At 42.5% G+C, this 21,330-nt stretch overlaps 1 pseudogene; it reads right to left on the reverse strand.

Moving 5' to 3' along the window:
* Nucleotides 1-11,020: 11,020 nt before the first annotated feature.
* On the reverse strand, nucleotides 11,021-16,738 carry LOC147711126 (uncharacterized; annotated as a pseudogene).
* Between the last annotated feature and the right edge of the window lie 4,592 nt (nucleotides 16,739-21,330).

Genomic DNA, 21,330 nt, shown 5'->3' on the forward strand with positions numbered 1-21,330 from the left:
AAGGTCTGTGAATTACTGCTGAGATGATGTGGTGAGAGGTCAAATGTAACAACCATACAAGAAAGACCCATGATTCAGGTCTAATTTTACTGCCTGGAGACTGACTTAACAAAGTACCATGAATGCTTTGAGACTCTCCCTTTCTCCCAAGTGTTGGGTTTAAACCACAGGTATTCATGACAGGCACATAAGGGCAGGATCGGAAAACTGGCATTGACTTAGCCCTGCTGAACCTACTTTGTACACCTCTGACCTAGATGACACTATTTCCCAGGGTCAATGACGTTTTCAAACAAGCAGACTATATGTTAACTGTCTCACACAAATAGTTCGTTTAAAAATATACATTGACAAATAGCTGCACCTAGAAGTCAGTAGGTATGGGCTTTTATGAACACTACTTTTTACAGAACGCTTTCCAGGGTTGTAACATCTTGCACGATGCGCGCACCGGTTTCAATGTGAAATAGACGAAAAGAAGCTTTATGTTGAAACTAGAGGAGATATTGTAGCTAATTATTTGTATGTATTTGTTCGAGACCTTTTTCTTGTAAATGCCTGCATATTTTGAGCACTGCATATTACTTTTGGGTCCCTCTCAAGTAGTGCAAATGGTAGATTTTCTCCTTGTCATAATATTCCATCGAAACTATATTCGTTCGAATAAAGCCTAAATATCAGGCCAAAGCGAAATCTTGATTATGCCAGTGTGAATTATGATATTTCCAAATTTAAAAATGTGCAATTTTCCCAACCCTAAAAATAAATGCCTTTGCTTTTGGGTCATGCACTTGGATAACCTTCATGATTTATCAATCTCAGGACTGCCACAATTTGACTAACCTCTCTATTCTCTGGCTGGGTCCCTTCAAGCTTTAGCCCGAGAGGGAAAGTTACTTCTGAGATTTTTTATTTTTCCTTCTATCTTTCATTTCGCAAAAAGATGAGAAAGGCAAACATATCAGATATGTGTAGCGAATGTACGTTTTTTAAGAAAGCTATTTTAGCTCTATGGCTATATGCCTAACTTTCTTCATATATATTTCCCAGCACACTACATCGCTGATATTTAATTGAATTTTACATCGTGAAGTATCTATCATAGGACTGAAAGATAGATATTCTGTTGAGGTTTGACTACAGGTAGAACCTACATGCAAGTATTCTACTTGACGCTAGATGTCAGTAAAGCATTGCAGAAATATTTTGCTCACTGCGTTATCATCCTCACTGCCAATCCGACTGACTGATCGTAATCGTTCTGTCACATCCTCTTAATTCTTCCAAAATATTATCGCCTATTGTCATGCAAACTGAGCAGTTCAATCTATTCTTTAGATTTGTTTAATCTTGTTGAAAGTACTGTTGTCTAAAGAAATCCCATTTGGCATACTCGAGTGTGTCCAAGTGTGCAGATTGAGATGTATGACATATTCAGTTTTTGGACCTTTATCCACTTTTCATGAAAGTGTTTTTGGTTCGTTTTGGTAGGAAAAAATACATATTTCAGAAAATATTTACATTTTATCTTCAATAATAAAGCTTTATTCAGCTTAAAAACAAACCATAAAAGCACATCATAAAATGTAAACAGATGAACTTTCCATAACATGCAACCAATCAGATAAATTATCGACAATCACTTAAAGTGTATGAATAGTGCATACAATTTTGATATTAATTAAGACAAAGAACAATACATTAGTGCCAATTTAAAAATACTTTTCAAAAATGCCAGTTTAAAATACCCTCTATAGCATGGAGAGCCTGCGATCAAATTTGCTCTACTTCCCTATTATACTCTTGCATTTTACTGTAGATGCTTGGGGCAACACCTGGTGCCCCCCGGCAACCCTCCCACTCCCACGGACAACGCATGCACCCTCCTCTTGGAACAACACCTTGTGGGCCCCCGGCCTCAGCAATCCTCCCACTCCCACAGACCATGCCCGCAACCTCGGCATCATTCTCTATCCTTCCTCACCATGAACCGATAGATCAAAACCGGATCTTCCACATGCTTCAACACCCTCCGCATACTCCGCAAGACCTTCAAATGGACCTCCCGCGAATCCAGAAATACCATCACCCTCACACTCATAACCAGCAGACTGGGCTACGGGAACGCCCTCTACGCCGGAATGAACAAATCTCTCCACCACCAACTCCAGACCATCCAGAACGCCACAGTGAGACTTGTCCTCAACATCCCACAACAAGACCACATCACACAATGCACCTACGAGACCTCCACTGGCTCTCAGTCAAAAAAAGAGTGAGTTTCAAGCTGCTCACACATGTCTACAAAGCCCTCCACAACACTGGACCCCAATACCTCAAAGATAGAAGCCACCAAGAGGAACCTCCGCTCTGCTGACATTGCCCTGGCCGAAATCCCACGCATCTGCAGAACCAGAATGGGAGGAAGATCCTTCTCCTACACCACGGCGAAGACCTGGAACAAACTCCCCCTCTGCATCAAGGGAACCCCCACACCGCAAGCATTCAGGAAGAGCCTCAAGACCTGGCTCTTTGGATGAGCAGGAGCTGCTCGATATCCTCCCTCCCCCAGTACCTTGAGACCCTCACGGGTGAGTAGTGTGCTTTACAAACCCCTGATTGATTGATTGATGGAATACTCCTATAAATAGCAACCTTTACCTTGTTAGTTTGCACCTTATGGGTCTCATCGGTCTAAGCGAGGCATGGGCAACCCCAGTGCTTAATTTGTAAAATTTGAAGTGCAGGTGCTCAAATATTTGTCGGAGGCCACACCTACTTTTCCCTGGCTCCACCCACTTCCTCCATTTTCCACCAGCAGCAGCAGCGCAGCGCAGGCCAGGCCAGTACAGTAGTACTACTAGTCAGTGTGGCGCCAGCACCAGCACGCTACGGCCAGTGGGCCTTAAGTGAGTCTGACTTTCAATTGCACCGGTTCGGCGGGACATTCTATCTAATCAGTATGGAAGGGAGCTGCTGCCTCTCCCCCATATCCCCCCTCCCCATGCCGGTGGTCTTACAACCGGAGTCTGGACCCGGCTTGGTACTCTCACTGGCAGGATAATGGGTGCTGGAAACTGCAGAGGCCTCCTGATGCGAGCCCTGGCACTTATTTTTTCACAAATTATGCACTGCTACAAAGGATAAAAATAAGGAGGTAGATCACTAAGAGATCAAGACCCAAAGCTGTGGAATACATTGAATTCAATCTTGAGAGCGGAACCCAACTATCTAATATTGAGTAAACTCCTAAATGAAAAAATATTCAGAGAAGTCTTTGAGTAAATATATAGATTTGGGAGTGAGTGAAAAATACAGGTCTGAGGAAGTATCCTGTGTCTAGTACAATTCAGCTACGGTAATAAGGCTAGTTAGATTGGTTACGGAAGAGTTTACTTTATTTACTCATGAAGCTCATCATTAGATTTCTAAATCAAGTCAAAAACATGTTCTTACATTTTAGTTTAAAAGCACTTATTCTAGTATTGCCAGGAACAGCATTTCCACGCCCCAGTTTTCAATTTGTGGTCTGCAGCTGGATCTCCAGAGTTTTGGAATTAGTCTCCACCCTAACGTGATAGCATGATTTATCCACTCAAATCCGTTCTCATCAATGTGTGGAATAGGATAGACAACTCTTTGCAGTACAGCCCATTACCATGAGAATACTTTCTTTCATTTCTGCCCAAAACGTGTTTATCTTGTCACAACAAAAACATGTTTATAATTAGCAACAGCTGCTTTGAATTGCCAACATTTGTTTGACTTATGGAGTTGGGATTTTTGGAACTCTGTGGAGTTCAGTCCAATCCTTTGATGGCAGCAAATGTGCTACCCATCTGAACTTGCTATGGTGTGTGAGACAAAGTTGTGATCCAGTTGAACTTTGGTCTCATTTATTTCCCCATTATTGACAGACTAATTTGTTCTGCATGAGTAGATAGAGGATAGCATTGGGAGAGAGAAAGATGTCCGTGTCTCAGAAGATTACCGTGGTGAGTACATGTTGAGATTTTAGTCAATCACACACAATCTATCTTTTAAAATGCTGAAATCTATTAAAACACAGATTACTGCGCAGTTCATTTAGAAAATATATGCCACTGTCAAAGGTGCTGATATTTCTGAGAGACAACCCGTTCTCAGCTGGCATGCTCTGATCCCTAATTCCAAAATTGCAAAGTTTTTGGGATGTGTAAAATACAGGGATATGCGAGCATGAACGTCCAAACAAAATTCATAAAGTTATAGAAATATTTATTAGCTAACAAACGTGTAATAACTGGTGGAAAAGGAATAAGTGTAAGTGTAGGAAATGGAGTGTAGGCATTTTATAAAGGAAATAGTAAACCCTCGGTTAGAGGGTGCCCAGTCAAATTCAGTGGGGCCGTTCATTATCATGGAGGCGTGTGGGACCCTATACAAGTCTATGAGAAAGTAAATCAAGCACTTAGAATTCCAACTGGTAGGATCCTTCGCGTCCCTATCTCCAAGGCCTAGGCATCAAACAAAGACAAACTGGGTTTCAGAGAAAGGCGTGGCTAAGCAGGTACCCTACTGTATACATGATAAGTATGCTCGCTTACCCCAAGCCATCTCGACTGTGCAAGGAATCCTCTCAGAAGGACGTGAACAAGAGAGGGGCCAGTTAATAGACAGCAAGTGTGCATAAGAGCATCTTTTTTTCCAGACAGTTATGAGTCTGGACCCTCTCATATTAACAGGTATCAAGGATCCAAGTAAAACGTGTGCCAATAGTCTCAGACAGTATATAAATGAATTATCTTGGGCAGTAAATGCACACATTTCCTCAGCTGTTATGTGTACTTGTAACAACTGTCAGTCTGTGCATCCATTGTTCCATCTAATGAATGTGTATCAATGTCCACAAACAGTAATGAGTTTAGTGGCACCACATAGCAACGAGAATTAATGTTCCCATACTGCAACAAGCATTCAGAGGAGGTGGGAGTAAGATAAAGTCTTCACGAGTAAAACAGAATAAACAACTCTATCGCTGACAGGAGATCAGACAGACACACAGCCGGGGCACCGCAACAGACCTGTACAAAAGTGTCACACAAGGAGGGTGCAGGAAGCAGACAGACGCACAGCCGGGGCACCGAAACAGACCTGTACAAAAGTGTCACACAAGGAGGGTGCAGGAAGCAGACAGACACACAGCCGGGGTACCGCAACAGACCTGTACCAAAGTGTCACACAAGGAGGGTGCGTCGTGCGTGAAGCAGACAGACACACAGCCGGGGCACCACAACAGACCTGTACAAAAGTGTCACACAAGGAGGGTGCAGGAAGCAGACAGACACACAGCCGGGCACCGCAACAGACCTGTACAAAGTGTCACACAAGGAGGGTGCAGGAAGCAGACAGACGCACAGCCGGGGCACCACAACAGACCTGTACAAAGTGTCACACAAGGAGGGTGCAGGAAGCAGACAGACACACAGCCGGGGCACCGCAACAGACCTGTACAAAAGTGTCACAAAAGGAGGGTGTGTCGTGTGTGAAGCAGACAGACACACAGCCGGAGCACCACAACAGACCTGTACAAAAGTGTCACACAAGGAGGGTGCAGTAAGCAGACAGACACACAGCCCGGCACCGCAACAGACCTGTACAACAGTGTCACACAAGGAGGGTGCAGGAAGCAGACAGACGCACAGCCGGGGCACCACAACAGACCTGTACAAAGTGTCACACAAGGAGGGTGCAGGGAGCAGACAGACACACAGCCAGAGCACCGCAACAGACCTGTACAAAAATGTCACACAAGGAGGGTGCAGGAAGCAGACAGACACACAGCCGGGGCACCGCAACAGACCTGTACAAAAGTGTCACACAAGGAGGGTGCGTCGTGCGTGAAGCAGACAGACACACAGCCGGGGCACCACAACAGACCTGTACAAAAGTGTCACACAAGGAGGGTGCAGGAAGCAGACAGACACACAGCCGGGCACCGCAACAGACCTGTACAAAGTGTCACACAAGGAGGGTGCAGGAAGCAGACAGATGCACAGCCGGGGCACCACAACAGACCTGTACAAAGTGTCACACAAGGAGGGTGCAGGAAGCAGACAGACACACAGCCGGGGCACCGCAACAGACCTGTACAAAAGTGTCACACAAGGAGGGTGCGTCGAGCGCGAAGCAGACAGACACACAGCCGGGGCACCACAACAGACCTGTACAAAAGTGTCACACAAGGAGGGTGCAGGAAGCAGACAGACACACAGCCGGGCACCGCAACAGACCTGTACAACAGTGTCACACAAGGAGGGTGCAGGAAGCAGACAGACGCACAGCCGGGGCACCACAACAGACCTGTGCAAAGTGTCACACAAGGAGGGTGCAGGAAGCAGACAGACACACAGCTGGGGCACCGCAACAGACCTGTACAAAAGTGTCACACAAGGAGGGTGCAGGAAGCAGACAGACACACAGCTGGGGCACCGCAACAGACCTGTACAAAAGTGTCACACAAGGAGGGTGCGTCGTGCGTGAAGCAGACAGACACACAGCCGGGGCACCACAACAGACCTGTACAAAAGTGTCACACAAGGAGGGTGCAGGAAGCAGACAGACACACAGCCGGGCACCGCAACAGACCTGTACAAAGTGTCACACAAGGAGGGTGCAGGAAGCAGACAGACGCACAGCCGGGGCACCACAAAAGACCTGTACAAAGTGTCACACAAGGAGGGTGCAGGAAGCAGACAGACACACAGCCGGGGCACTGCAACAGACCTGTACAAAAGTGTCACACAAGGAGGGTGCGTCGTGCGTGAAGCAGACAGACACACAGCCGGGACACCACAACAGACCTGTACAAAAGTGTCACACAAGGAGGGTGCAGGAAGCAGACAGACACACAGCCGGGCACCGCAACAGACCTGTACAACAGTGCCACACAAGGAGGGTGCAGGAAGCAGACAGACGCACAGCCGGGGCACCACAACAGACCTGTACAAAGTGTCACACAAGGAGGGTGCAGGAAGCAGACAGACACACAGCCGGGGCACCGCAACAGACCTGTACAAAAGTGTCACACAAGGAGGGTGCGTAGTGCGTGAAGCAGACAGACACACAGCCGGGGCACCACAACAGACCTGTACAAAAGTGTCACACAAGGAGGGTGCAGGAAGCAGACAGACACACAGCCGGGCACCGCAACAGACCTGTACAAAGTGTCACACAAGGAGGGTGCAGGAAGCAGACAGACGCACAGCCGGGGCACCACAAAAGACCTGTACAAAGTGTCACACAAGGAGGGTGCAGGAAGCAGACAGACACACAGCCGGGGCACCGCAACAGACCTGTACAAAAGTGTCACACAAGGAGGGTGCATCGTGCGTGAAGCAGACAGACACACAGCCGGAACACCACAACAGACCTGTACAAAAGTGTCACACAAGGAGGGTGCAGGAAGCAGACAGACACACAGCCGGGCACCGCAACAGACCTGTACAACAGTGTCACACAAGGAGGGTGCAGGAAGCAGACAGACGCACAGCCGGGGCACCACAACAGACCTGTACAAAGTGTCACACAAGGAGGGTGCAGGAAGCAGACAGACACACAGCCGGGGCACCGCAACAGACCTGTACAAAAGTGTCACACAAGGAGGGTGCAGGAAGCATGCACATCACGAAAACCATGGCAGCCGCAATGTGCACTGCTTTGACCTCTGTGGGCCCCCAGGGACCGCTGCTGTAAACGGTAGCACCTACCTTTCTGTGTGCTGCGCAGCGCTCCCGCCCACCCTCTTCTGTGTACGATAAGGCTCTCTATAGGTGATGACTCAGCTGATATTCCCGTAGTTCTGTTAGAGCAGAGAGCTAGGAGAGGCCGGCTCCTCCATGAGGGTCCCAGCCGCAGGGTTCTTTCCTTTCCTTGCTCAATTAATAGTGCCGGACTTCCTGATGATAAGGAGAGCTTGCGGCGTGCGGTGGCATTTAAAAAAGGTTACGCACGCACGCACGCAAGCTGCCGCCCCTCCTGTCGCAGCCAGACATTACCAAATTCAGCCCAATCAGAGACCCCACCCATCGCAACACAAAATGAAGGCACAGCTCAGCTCTTCACGGGCGACAGAGTGAGAGCGCACTGTGAAACTTATGAAAACCCGATTGTATTCATTTTTTGACGCACGCTGTTGAATGTAAGTTGGCGGCAGTGGCAATCTAGTATAGACCTGGCCCTCATAAATAAGTGCCGGTGCTAAGCACCGGAAAGCACCGGCACAAATTAAGCCCTGGCCAACCCAGTCTCCCCCTTCCGAGCCCAATTTAAAGTGGGCCTATTGGGACTGGGTGTCAAAACGCGAGTTATCATGCCAGCAGGCAGGGAAACTCACGGAGGGATTCTTCGAATTTAAAAGCATATGTAGTTTAAAACCCTATCTCGACTTTATTCAGGTCCCTAGGGATAGGACCTTGTATATGAAGCTGACATTTGGCACCCTGCAGGTCAATTCAGTGACATCTTCATGGAAGGGGTCGAATCCGGTTGCTGCACCTTGTCCCAGCAGTGGCCACCCCGATGGGTCCATCAGCCACTTTTTCCTGGCATGTCCTGTCTATATAAAGGCCAGAGAAAAGTGGCTTAAGCCCGTTTGTAGAGCGCTAGGCTTCATGAGCCATGCGGCTGCCCTACGCATTATGAAAATAGACACCTCTTCTCTAACACTGATTTGCGGAGTAGCCAAATACCTGGGGTATGCTTGGCTATTAAGACTAAAAGCAGTAGGCAAGAATTTGCAGGTTCCGACTTGAAGGATATGGGATGAATCACTGACCTGATCAAACAGTGAAGTTAGTGGGCACCAAGTGGTTGCCATCTCCTGTATATATGAATTGGTGATGAAGTCCCATGAATGCAATCATTTTAAATTGTATATTGGATGCTGATTTTATTGGATCTAATGGATTAATCCTTTTTTATCTGTATTGTGCTCCTTTTAATTCTGGTTACATTTTTGTATTTCTGCAATGCTTTTATGATAAATCTTTTATCGAATAAAGCTTATCAATAACAGTTTGCACCAACTGCAAATATTCCATGACCTATTTCCAATGTCAAGTACCTACGTATCTCACCAATGGTTTTAATATCCAGATTTAGTGGTCACCATGGGCATGGCATCCAGTATTGGTCAGCATGTACATTAGAGGGCTTAGACACAAATAAATTAGCTAAACCAAGACTAAATCTTATTAAATAAAATCTTTGCTGATATGTCACCTTCAACAAATATCGTTCTTTGCCAAAGTTTGGACATAAAGGGAGGTATAACACCACCATCCTCTTCCTCAAGTCATCCTCATATCTCGTAGCTGCTATAGATTGTAGTATTTCATTTTAAACTCGCTGATTGAGTGATGCCTATTGGGTTTATAAAGAGTTCAGTTCTATTGATGCCTTGTGACTCCCTTTTAATATACAGCAGTCATTTAATTTTGTTTACTCTAGTGCGATTCATACAGTCAGTGGTGACTGTTTGTGTTAACACTGCTTCTGATCTAGCCTGAGAGCCATAACGTAATAGGTTCCAACCTTATACTATCTCCCACATACCATAGTCCTAATTACTTATGTGCTATCACAGAGAGGACACTAGGCAGGAGCAATATAATTTGCACAAAAATGTATTTTTGCTAACTTGGAGCAAGGAGTTGTCAGTGTATCTCCAAACACCAGCTTCAAAAGTGACCAATGGTACAGGTCTGACTTCATGTATAGTAGTAACAGTGTCTGAAGTCATAGAACCCAACTTTGCAGAGAATATAAACACAGAGGCTTTAGCTTGCTCAAATTGAGTTACTTTCACCTTTCTCAAATGTTTCCATGTGCTTGAGACATTAAATGGCACCCCAAGATAAGTAAAATTTTGAACACATTTAAGGGCTGTGTCATCGATATAACATGGAATTACCCTGCTCCAAGGATGACCACAAATCATGGCAAAGGATTTAGTTTTATTAGTGGAGAGACCTAAACCAGACATAATGACGTGATTTTAACAGGAATTGCTTGTCTATTTAAAAAGCATGTCCACCACTTTGGTTTCAATTTTCTAGAAAAATGCAAACTGTTGGATGATTGCACTATTAATTGCAGATAAACGCAAAATGACATATACGTTTTCTATTATACACAACTGAGCATACAATATGCTTTAGTAAACTGTGTATTAGTCAAAGTTTATTTTTTAACACATTTATTTATTTTTGTCACTTTCTTTTTGTACAAAACAGGTAAAATAAGCATCTCCTGTACAAAGATCAATGCGTTACATTAATAAAGATGGACATTGGCCATTGTATGCATGGTCAATGAAGTTAAGGGACAATGAAGTATGAAATTATGTGGCAGAATAAACTAAATAACGTAACAGAAATACATGCTGCACATTATGCAATCACTGGAGGCACATTATGCTGCAGAATCTTTATCTAGCCATCTGATATTTGATGATTTGCACTGCAAAATGATGCACCATATGACGGAAACAAGCATCCATCAAACAAATACACAAATTATGAAATAGTTCATTGCATTCATAAGCAAATGTAAAAAAAAAACATTTTATTTTTAATGGGAAGGTTGAAGCTTTTCTAAACTCAATTGAGACCACCCATTGGCCATACGGTATTGTAGTTGATGTACTTGCACTGCTCCCAAAAAACAATGTGAGGATACCAAATGAATTATTAGGCTCCAATCTCATATCGCTGCACATTTATAAAACATTTTTGAATGTTCAGTTGTATATTTTGCTCCTATATTGATATACACTTGGCCAACATTACTATGTTTTATGAGCAGTCTAGGACCCCTGTAGAGGTGTCGTGGATGCCTAGGTGTCCTTGGAGCGCAGGTTAAGAATGCTTATCAAGATTTCTTATTAAATGCGCTATAAAAAGAGATGTGCATGTAGGAGATCTTTCTATCAGGAGTTGCCTTAATCTATTTCAAATCGATTTGGCATTTCACTTCCAAATTATTCTTTTTCTACCTGAATGTAAAAATAGGCACATTTTATCATTGATATCCTGATAGCTGTGAAGTTGTTATCTACTACCACCAGATGAACTGGTTCCCTGATGTCATAAGATTCACACTTAAGTGGAACCATGAGTGCTAGGTTAACAGACTCGTCTGCCTGCTTACACTGAATGAATCTATTGACCCTGCTGCAGGCAAACACCCCCGATTCTGATTCATATTTTATTACACTTTGGTCTCTCCTCTGAATACAAGTGTAATTTGAGCTGTAAACAAGAAGATTGATTTGTTCTAAAAATATTTTGTTATAGGTTACTACACCTGAGCCTAAAATATGAGTGATCTGAGTTACTGCTGTATATTCGTTCTCTGTTAAGCTGTAAGGGTATGTCGAACCAACGCTGTAAATGCAATTTTCTATTTTTAGGTTTTGTTGTCTCTTTCTCTTGTGTGAACACACTATACTCTGGTAAAATTCTGCCTCAACACTATCGTGAGGCAAATGATTTTCCGATTTTCGATTTGATACTTTATTCGATATTGCCATATCATAAAAGTACATTGATCATAAAAAACATTGGGATTAAAAAGTACATTCCATTTAAAATTGTTAAAAAAAATACTATGTACATTTAAAACATAATACATACCAAGGTTACATGACAATACTAGGTATCACAATGTTTAAAAGGGAAGTTAATAATTGGTGATCGCATCCATATGGCCTAAGGATTGATAACATTACATATCCTTGTGCGAATGAGCCAGGCGCTTGATAAGTACTTAGCCATTTTCCATTAACACAGGTATTACTGGTATCATATATACTGCATCTACAATTTGTTTCTATACCTACTGTACCATGCACATGTTGTCAAAGGAAACCATTAAGATCTTCAAAAACAAAACAATTACCAGTAAACAGAGGCCCTGATGCTCTTACACTGTCTACTAAGTGGACCAATTGATGAACATTCATTGTCAAAAATCTTTTTTCATATTAATCATGAAACAGTTGCACAAACAAAAGTAAACACTGTTATGCTATATTTAAATCTTCCTGGCTAATGTCATCATTTAATAGCTTATGAATTGCTTTCATAAGTACACAAAAGTGTAACTAGCGTGATCTATCTAAAACATGTTTTAACACAGGCATTCCATAAAATAAAAGAACGTTTTGAAACTCTGAGGCCTTCCAATATGGTAGTTCGTCAACAGACCTTGGAACTCTACTAACATCCAGTGGGGGTTTTATCTGTTTCAAATAGACATTAACTACTTTTTCATAAAAAGAGTATGAATGATGCTTATATTCTTCAACAATTTCATAATGACACTACAGACACCATGCATGTAATCAATCACAAAGCCTCTGGTTACACAAAAATGTTTCAAAAACATGAACCACATGGGACATTTGATCCATCTTACACTGTACTCAGAAAGTCCAGCCTCGATATTACCTATTGCACTGTTTACATCCGATTTAATAGTATTGAGTATCCTTGGTGGGCCTTTTGGGGTTTTAGCATTGTAAGGAAATACTCTACAGTGCCCTTTTCCTGAAACAGTGACTTCATCATCTTGTAGACAATGCCAGCATCCAAACTTCCCATTAAACTGGGTGCTGTTTGAAACAAGACAGCAGGCTGGTAAATCACATGTGATTGTCACAAGTGTAGTGTGGCAAGTAAAACTACAATTGATGTGATCTTTAAATGACACTCCACTTTCCAGCTGTGCAAGTTCTTTACATAATGGTTTTAAGAAAGACCACATTAATGGCTTTTTTACGGAAACTCAAATACCATATAGTATTATATTTTTACACAGCTTTCTTAGAGATGTAGGCAGCTCGTGTACCATTAAGTACACTGGCCACATTGATATTTGGAACTTTTAAATACAGGAACACCATTTGTGTTCATTGCAAATGAAAGGCTGTTATGGTTTTTCAGGAATCCACTCTTGAATACATCCAAATACATTTCCCCATTATATACATATTTCATTGTTTATTTCTCATTCTGCATATAGTGATCAAATCAATGTTTCCTCACCTTTTCTATAAAAAATGTTCACCTAAACATAGTCTGTAATTGTGCAATTAGGCTATGCTGAATGAAATAAGACACTGAGCCACTTTGAACCAAATCTTTCAGACAGTGTTGGTTAGAACAGGTCTGACTGTTTTTATAAACATGTATATTGCATGTGGCACACTAGTAAGTAATATTTGGGGCCTTACACTTTTTTTAATATATTTGTGAAAGTGATACATAGTTCTGAACATTCTATTATCACGTGGCAGGAGCAAATAGATGAGATTCAGCATATAGCCAGCTGCCTCATCATTCAAGCAAAAACTAATAATAAAGTAACAAAGCAATAGTATGACCATCCCTAATCATTTGTTGGAGCACTCAAAATTTGGTGATGATTCATCTGTGGTATTAGTTTGATCAAACCAATTTGAATTTCTTCGTACTCATTTTGAATGGTATATCCAACTTGATCCATAAGTTGTTCAAAACCAGAATTTGAGTCATTAATTAAATCATCTTTAAGCTGAGCATCCATTTCACCTTTTAAGCTGCTACAAAGCGTACCCCAAACAGCGCCAATTGGATCTTTAGCTGTGCCATCTACTGGTGGGGCATAATCTGGTAATGCTTTACTGTTGTCTGAATGGAATGTACACTGCTTTGCAGAAGGTGATGTATGAAGAACTATAACAAAAGAAAGTATGTCATTGTACATTTAGTAAGCAAAATATGTTTAATTAGATTGTAAATGTATTATGTGTCAGTAACCAATTACATTTTCTGTGGCAAAAACTCAATGTGGGTTGATGAGGATCTTTATTTTTGCAGGTGATGTGCTTTCAAACTAGATACTTTCATGCATCAAATTGTTAAAGCAAGCGGTATACAAAGGAGTTTATAATTTCATACTGAACCTTTGGGAATAATGTTATTTGCTGTGCTTGATGTCTGCAAGGATCCTTCTTTTACTTTCTTCGGTTCTGCATATTGTATAATGTTGTCATCTGCTTCTTTAATTAAATGTTCTGTCTGCTCTTATACAGAAAAAAGACCAATTAATTCAATTCTGCACTTGGTAACGTGTAGCAGAGGACTTTTTTGTGACTTCTAAAAGTCCTCCACTTTTCGAGCAATTCTTGTACCCACAGCATTGATTATTTGGACTCTTGTGTGCATTCACCACATATGCATGGCTATTAGGATGGGACATGAGAATAAACAAATAGTGTCTTGATACAATAACCTCCAGATGGTTGAGTGTGGTGGCATTGATTTGGCTTCATGCAAATCAGAGAACCTGGCTTGATGACTTATTATGTTAATAATGTATTCTCAAAACTGGACAATTTAACTTTGTGATCACGTTAAACATACTGCACCATTTAATTCCAAAACGCACTGCTTTGCCTCCACAGAATATGAATTTGAAGACCAATACAGTAATATATTAAGTACATAGCGAACAGTAATTTAATTACTTACATGTTGCTTCTAGTAAGGGCTTGCCTAACTAAACTATCACAAGAAAGAAAACAGCAGGGTAAAATGAAACTAATGCAGAAAGAAAGAAGAGCCATCTGAAGTTCTATTAACTGCATCTTAGTGTATCTGTAAATTGGACAATTGGACAATTGATATCATCCTAATGTCAAAACACAAACCTCTAGCAATCTGAGGCAAATGTTCAGTTGAAAGTGACTGGTGTAGAAAGCAGACTTTAATAAAAATTGTAATCCTAGAAGAGAGTGTCTTCTGAGGTTACTGGTTGTTGAGAGTAAATCTGTTTTGTAGATTTAGGTGTCCTCTGAACAGATTTGGTGTAATGTTTTATAATGTGCACTTACCTCTAATAAACATTTTTGTATGGCCTATGTTTCTTTCTTGAATAATTATTTGCACATTCAACAGATGTACATTCAGTGGAGTACAGATTGAAATACACTTTAAATATGAAAATTGAGCTGTGGGTCTTTCTCGCACAGGCAATACTTTGATTTCCTCACTTGGTATTATTTTATGATGCCCAACATCTCAGTTAAGTATCTTCTTGGCTAATGGAAGGCTGCTGAAAGATATTTACACCTGAAAAACATACAATGCTCTTGTAGCAGCGTTTTCAAGATTTACATTTCTCGTGAATTACTGATATGTTCCTTGTAAAGTGGTATATGAAATACCCAGGCCCTGTACTTGAAATGTTACCAGTGAGCTCGTGGCACTGATTACGCCAACACAAGTAGCCTTTCAAACGTGTCTCAGGTCTGCCATTGTAGAGTCCGTGTGTGCAGTTTACTGCCACTTCGACTTGGCATTTAAAGCTACTAAACAAGCCTCAAAATCCCCTTTTATTTCATATAAGTCACCCCAGGCAACCCTTCAGAGCAGGGTGTCATATAAATAAAGGTCAGGCATGTGTGCTTAATAATTATATGTCCTGTTGCACAAAGAAGGACTAAATGTTAAGTTAGTGAATATATATGGCTCCAACCAAGATGATCTGCAATTTTGCCATTTACTCGACTCCCGCCTACTTAAAGCAACTGATCTTCCACAAATTTGGGGAGACGACTTTAATTGCATAGTGGACCCTACCCGTGACTGCTCCAAGGGCCCTCCATGTCGCTCTTCTGCTGCCGCTAGAGCAATAGTATATATTATTGACCAGTTAAGTCTGCTAGATGTGTGGCGACAGTGCTCTGATGACACCCCAGGATTCACACATTGGGGCATATTATCAAGAAAGGGCCTTACATTAGCGCCACTTTTATCGGCAGGAAACTGCTGATAAAGCGGCGATAATGGGCTTGATAATATGCTCTATGAATTCCAATCGAAGCCCATGTTAGATGTGAAGACATGTAACATGGGCTTCGATTGGAATTCATAGAGCATATTATCAAGCCCATTATCGCCGCTTTATCTGCAGTGTCCTGCCGATAAAAGCGGCGATAATGTAAGGCCCTATCTTGATAATATGCCCCATTATTCTGCACTCCACAACATGCACAACAGAATTGATTACTGACTGATATCTAAGAGTCTGTTTTTTGGAAAAAGAGAGAGGGACCCAAGTAAACCACAGGGGTTGGGTACCACCAGACAATTGTCAAAAAAAGGCTCCCCTTTAATTTGTTTTTAATTGTACAATGAATTTTTAATGCATTTTTGTATTATTGTTAGAACACTGTCTAATAAATTGTAACGTCATTGTTTTTTACAAACTTTCCTTTGCACTGATTTGGTTCTCTTGGTTCATAGTATCTATATGTGGTAATTGGTTATATATTTTTGGTAGACCATTTAGTGTGATTGTGAGATTGAATGGTTATATTACGTTCCCAGGGGGGCCTTTTTTTTGACAATGATATCTAAGAGTCTACTTACCCAGGTTGTCACCTGCGACCCGCTTCCAAGAACATATTCAGATCATTCCCTGGTTATGTTAGACATAGAGTTATGAACTGAGCACTTTGCTCATTTCACTTGGAGGCTTCCCCATTCTCCTTACTGGGCCAGGTCTTTCAGGCAGATATAGCCACATCCATACAGGGCTTACTTGAAGACAATATAGGCTCAGTAACTTCTTTCTCAACGGTCTGGGAGGCATTCAAGGTGTACATAAAGGGGATGGCACTCTCGAAACACGCAGGAGCATTACGTTCCATACGAGACAGACTATCCGGATTTGAAAAAGAGATAACACAACTGGAACAATCACATTTGAGATCAGGTGACTCAAAGATCCTAAAGGATATTAAAAAAGCCCTAGAGGAGTACTAAACAACAGCAGACAGTGTATTTTTAGATGCTGAAAAAGCGTTTGATTCTGTAGAATGGCCATTTATGAAAACTGCTACGGCGCATTGGAGCGAGTGAGGTCTTTCTCCAGTTAGTAGCGTTCTTATATAACGCCCCAGTTGCAAAAATTAGATTGGGCAACAGAGTTACATTTCGCATACCTAGCTCAAGGGGTTCCTGTCAGAGATGTCCATTATCTCCTCTGCTGTACGACTTGGTCGCAGAACCACTGATCTGCGCTCTGTGAGACTACCGTGGGCACAGGGGAGTCTGTTCCCGGGCTCCAATTTAATCGTCTCGCCGTACGCTGAGGACATGCTTCTTTATATACGGGACCCTGAGAGACAGCTTACACCTGTCCTCACACAGGTGGTCCTGTTTGGGCAACTACTAGCCTTAAGGGTAATTTGGACAAATCTTTAATTTTCCCTCTAACACCAGCCACGGGTCCGGTGAATCTGGACTTCCCTCTACAATGGACCACCGACTCGGTTCCCTATTTAGTAATACAGGTTCATACTGATCTCGGGGTGGCATTAACAGAAGCCTTTGGGGAGCAAGAGGTCATCAGGACACCAGACACAGTGTGGCATAGAGTATAAATAAAATACCCCCATGTTCATTTACTCACCAAGTACCATTCATTAGATTTCGCCAAGGGGGTTAAATCAAAATTTTGCCCAAAAATAGGAACAAGCAAGATTATACAAAAATAGTAGCTCAAAAAGCCCATGCAGTGAAAGGATCCGTTTCTATAACAAATAGGCAAACATTTTGCCTTGTTAAACATCACAGCACATAAATTGAGAAAACTTGCTGTTTAACTTCATGAATCTGCTGTTATCCCTGTGTAGTACCTAGCAATGAGAAAGCAAACATATTTGCGTTAACTCAACAATGACATGCAGTGCTTAATCTGTAAAATAAAGAGGGCCAGTCCCTGAAACTATGCTCAAAAGCTTGCTGCTGTTGTAATTAAACATCGGCATGCTGATGATGTGGCATAATCAGCATGTTGTAAAACAGTAATGACAAAAGCATATTAACAGTGTCTTGGCAAATATAGCAGATTAGACTTGGAGGCGACACATGCTTTATTTTCAGGCACAAATACTGCATAAATGTTGCACATTGTAGAGTCAAGATAATCTTCACTTTTACTAACCATGGCCTAAATCAGAACACAATACACTCTGATCCATGTGGGTGCCATAGCAGGCTAACATTTTGCAATATAATAGGGCTACTGTAATTATGCAACAGGTGAGGACCAAATTATGTGGCATGGTTGACTAAATTATGCAGCAAGAAAAAACTAATTATGCAGCGTAATGCAATACATTTTGTGATAGTCTTGCTTTATTATTTTGTGCTTTTTGCACATAGTAGCACTGTCTGGGCAACAGCTGTATCTTGTTAGTACCAGTTTACCTACCAAATAAAGTAATAAGCAACAAAAGGTGACAAGTCAACCTTTACCAACAGCCTTCAACTGCTTAGGGACATGTGTCACCATGTTCTTTATAACTTTCACTCAATTAAACTGGAAACCGTTTTTTGGGTAAAATCTACAGATTATGCAGCAGGTGCTGATTCAGTGGCACATGCAGCAGATCCATAATTGTGGGGAAAACACTGCTTCCGCAGTGTCACATAATTCCAGTGGCCCTGAATATAACAAAATTCTCTGCCATTACACAGTAGCTGCGCTGTTTGCCCCCTGGATATATTCTACAGTGCGATTTGCATAGAAAGAATGATTAGGATTTGGTGATCCAGCTGGTTAATAAATTTGACTTGCACAGTTAATCGCATGTTTGGCAGAGTCATCAGTCCTGGTCACCTGATATCTTTTTTATAATCAAACCAAGTAGAAGTTCAATGTGCCCCAAAGACCATAGCATATGTATGCCAAAGTATTATCCTAATGGGCTGTAGCATTATATGTAACAATTCACAACCAACTGGCTTTTTCCAATGACGGTCTGGAAAACTGAAAAACCTTCCAGAAATTCTTCTCAACTTTTTACTTCAAGGCCTTGCACTCCATATGTATCACACATTACATCACACAACATTCCCCATCAAACTAACTGAAATAACTTTACCTCCCCACCCCGCCCACTGAAAACCATCTCAGCCTGCCGGAGCAGAGACTCAAACCCGGGTCCGCAATAGAGTGCAGCTCGCCACTCCTTCAACAGTAGCATCCATATACATACATAACTATTAAAATGCCAAATGTTAAAATGTACAACATGTCCTGCTTGCACTCAGCACGTACGGGAAACGGATACATTCTTCGTATTCAGCACATTGCATAGGGTGCTGAGTACTTAAAGTGAAGACCGCGGGAACGGTAACGGTCACATCTGCACCCGGGATACTGAGAACCTTTGTGTTTATCACAGTGCATTGGGAATACAGAAGATCGATTACAAAGAGATTTCTCTTTTCAAATGCGTTGAGTGTGGTGGAGTTGCCGGTTGATACAGTGGCGGAAATAATTCGTGAAGACGTGATGGCATTGACAGGTATCATCGATTATCACTTCTGAGACATGCCTAACCACTTCATACCAGCGCAAATCTTTGGCCCTTGAAGAAGGGACAGGCAGTCCTGAAATGCATTGGGCACTGGCAGAACTGGATTTGTAATTGATAGGTATTTGAGTTTCTAAATGAGATATCATTATTATATTTTTTGAATGTCACAGAATTGTAAGAATAATGCAATATTGTAATGATGAATAAATTGAATACGTGGATTGAAAAAACTATTAAGGAATTGTAAAAACTATTTGTAAATCAAAATAGATAGAAGTATTTATCCAAAAAAGCAGTGCACAAGTGAGACCAGGGTGCCCTGTTAGCACCAGCCCCCCACTGCCCTCACCATTAGGCATACGCCTGAATTAATCAGGTGGACTCACAAAAGCCTGAGCGCATCTGGGAGCGCCGGAAGTGACGTCATTGCTCTGCTACAAGAAAGAATACTGTGAGGGTGCAATGGCCATAAAAGGGGCATGCTGGATCAGCCTCGGTCTTTGATACACAAAACCACCGCTGCCCTGATGGCATAATCGCCTCGGCAAGCAACTAAAACCCGCTCACTGCCTGATGGCATAATCGCCGCGGTAGGCACCCAAACCTCAACACTAACAGAAGGTTCTAGACGGACAAAGACGAGACTCTCTGAGGAAACATGCTGACAATTCTGCAAACACTACTGACCGCTACCCGCAGCCCATCACTGAGCTGACCATGTGATACAACCTCAACTGTGACAAAGCGTCACACACCAATAAGACAACCTAAACAGCGACTACAAAATTCTAAATGAATATGGAGTAATGAGGCTACTGCCTCGGTATCCAAAAACTCACCACTGTCAGAAGGTATCTGACAGGAGAAGACAAGAATCAGGAGTCTCGGTCTCTTTATTTTCCAACTTTACACTTTTGAAAGCAGAAAAACTTCAGGGATTCCAGCGTATCTCAGGTAAGGCATGCTGCAGCTGCCACCATGGGGTCAATGTTAAACAGTCGATCGGGGCAGGACCGAGCTGTATAGTCGGCGCCGTACTTCCAGCAGCACCCACGCAGTCACCCGTCCCTGGCCACTGGGGAGCCATGCAGGCCAGGGTCCACCCCAATTCTTAGCACAGGGCCTTTCATTAAAAAAAGAGCAGGCAGACCTCGACGCCCGGTCCCTGGGCTTTAAGTGGGCCGGGTCCTCACTGGCAATCTTTTAGTGCCCTTCTCTACCCCTCGCTGCCTCTGTAACAGGGGCTAGCTATTTTTTGTTTTTAAATAGTGCTAACTGGGAGCACTTAAAAATCGAGCTCCAGTTAAATTACACAAGAGCAAAAATGTTGCAAATCACAGGAAGTGCAGGCTCGAACCTGCTTTGTTAACTTGAAGGTCGGCTGCTCTAACCTTAGGCCACAGCTTTGCCATAAAAAACGAGTAACATGTTCAGTGTTCTATACAACGGATTGATAGTTGTTGCTTATTCATCTTACGCAACTTACAATCATTGACAAAGCCAATAGTCCTGGCTTGTTGTAGGTGTAATGTTAGTTGTATTATAAGTCAACATTAATGGACAGAAGCAACAAAATTCCAGTAGGGCAGCACACTGCACTAAGCACAGATTTTTGGCTTCAGTGAAGGGCCTGTTCACTTTTGGTTGTTTGTATTAGGGGGAGCCTGCAGGCCATGGTCAACCCCGATTCTTAGCACATGTCCTTTTTTATAAGAAAGAGCAGGCAGTCCTAGGCTCTCGGCCCCAGGGCTTTAAGTGGGCCGGGTCCTGCCGGTGCTGACCTGCAATCTGTAGGTGCCCTTCTCTACCCCTCACTGCCTCTGTAACAGGGGCTAGCTATTTTTTTACTTTTAAATAGCGCAAACTGGGAGTGCTTAAAAATCGAGCTCCAGTTAAATTACACAAGAGCAAAA

Source organism: Lissotriton vulgaris, chromosome 5, assembly GCF_964263255.1.
Source record: "Lissotriton vulgaris chromosome 5, aLisVul1.2, whole genome shotgun sequence".
Classification (NCBI taxonomy): domain Eukaryota; kingdom Metazoa; phylum Chordata; class Amphibia; order Caudata; family Salamandridae; genus Lissotriton; species Lissotriton vulgaris.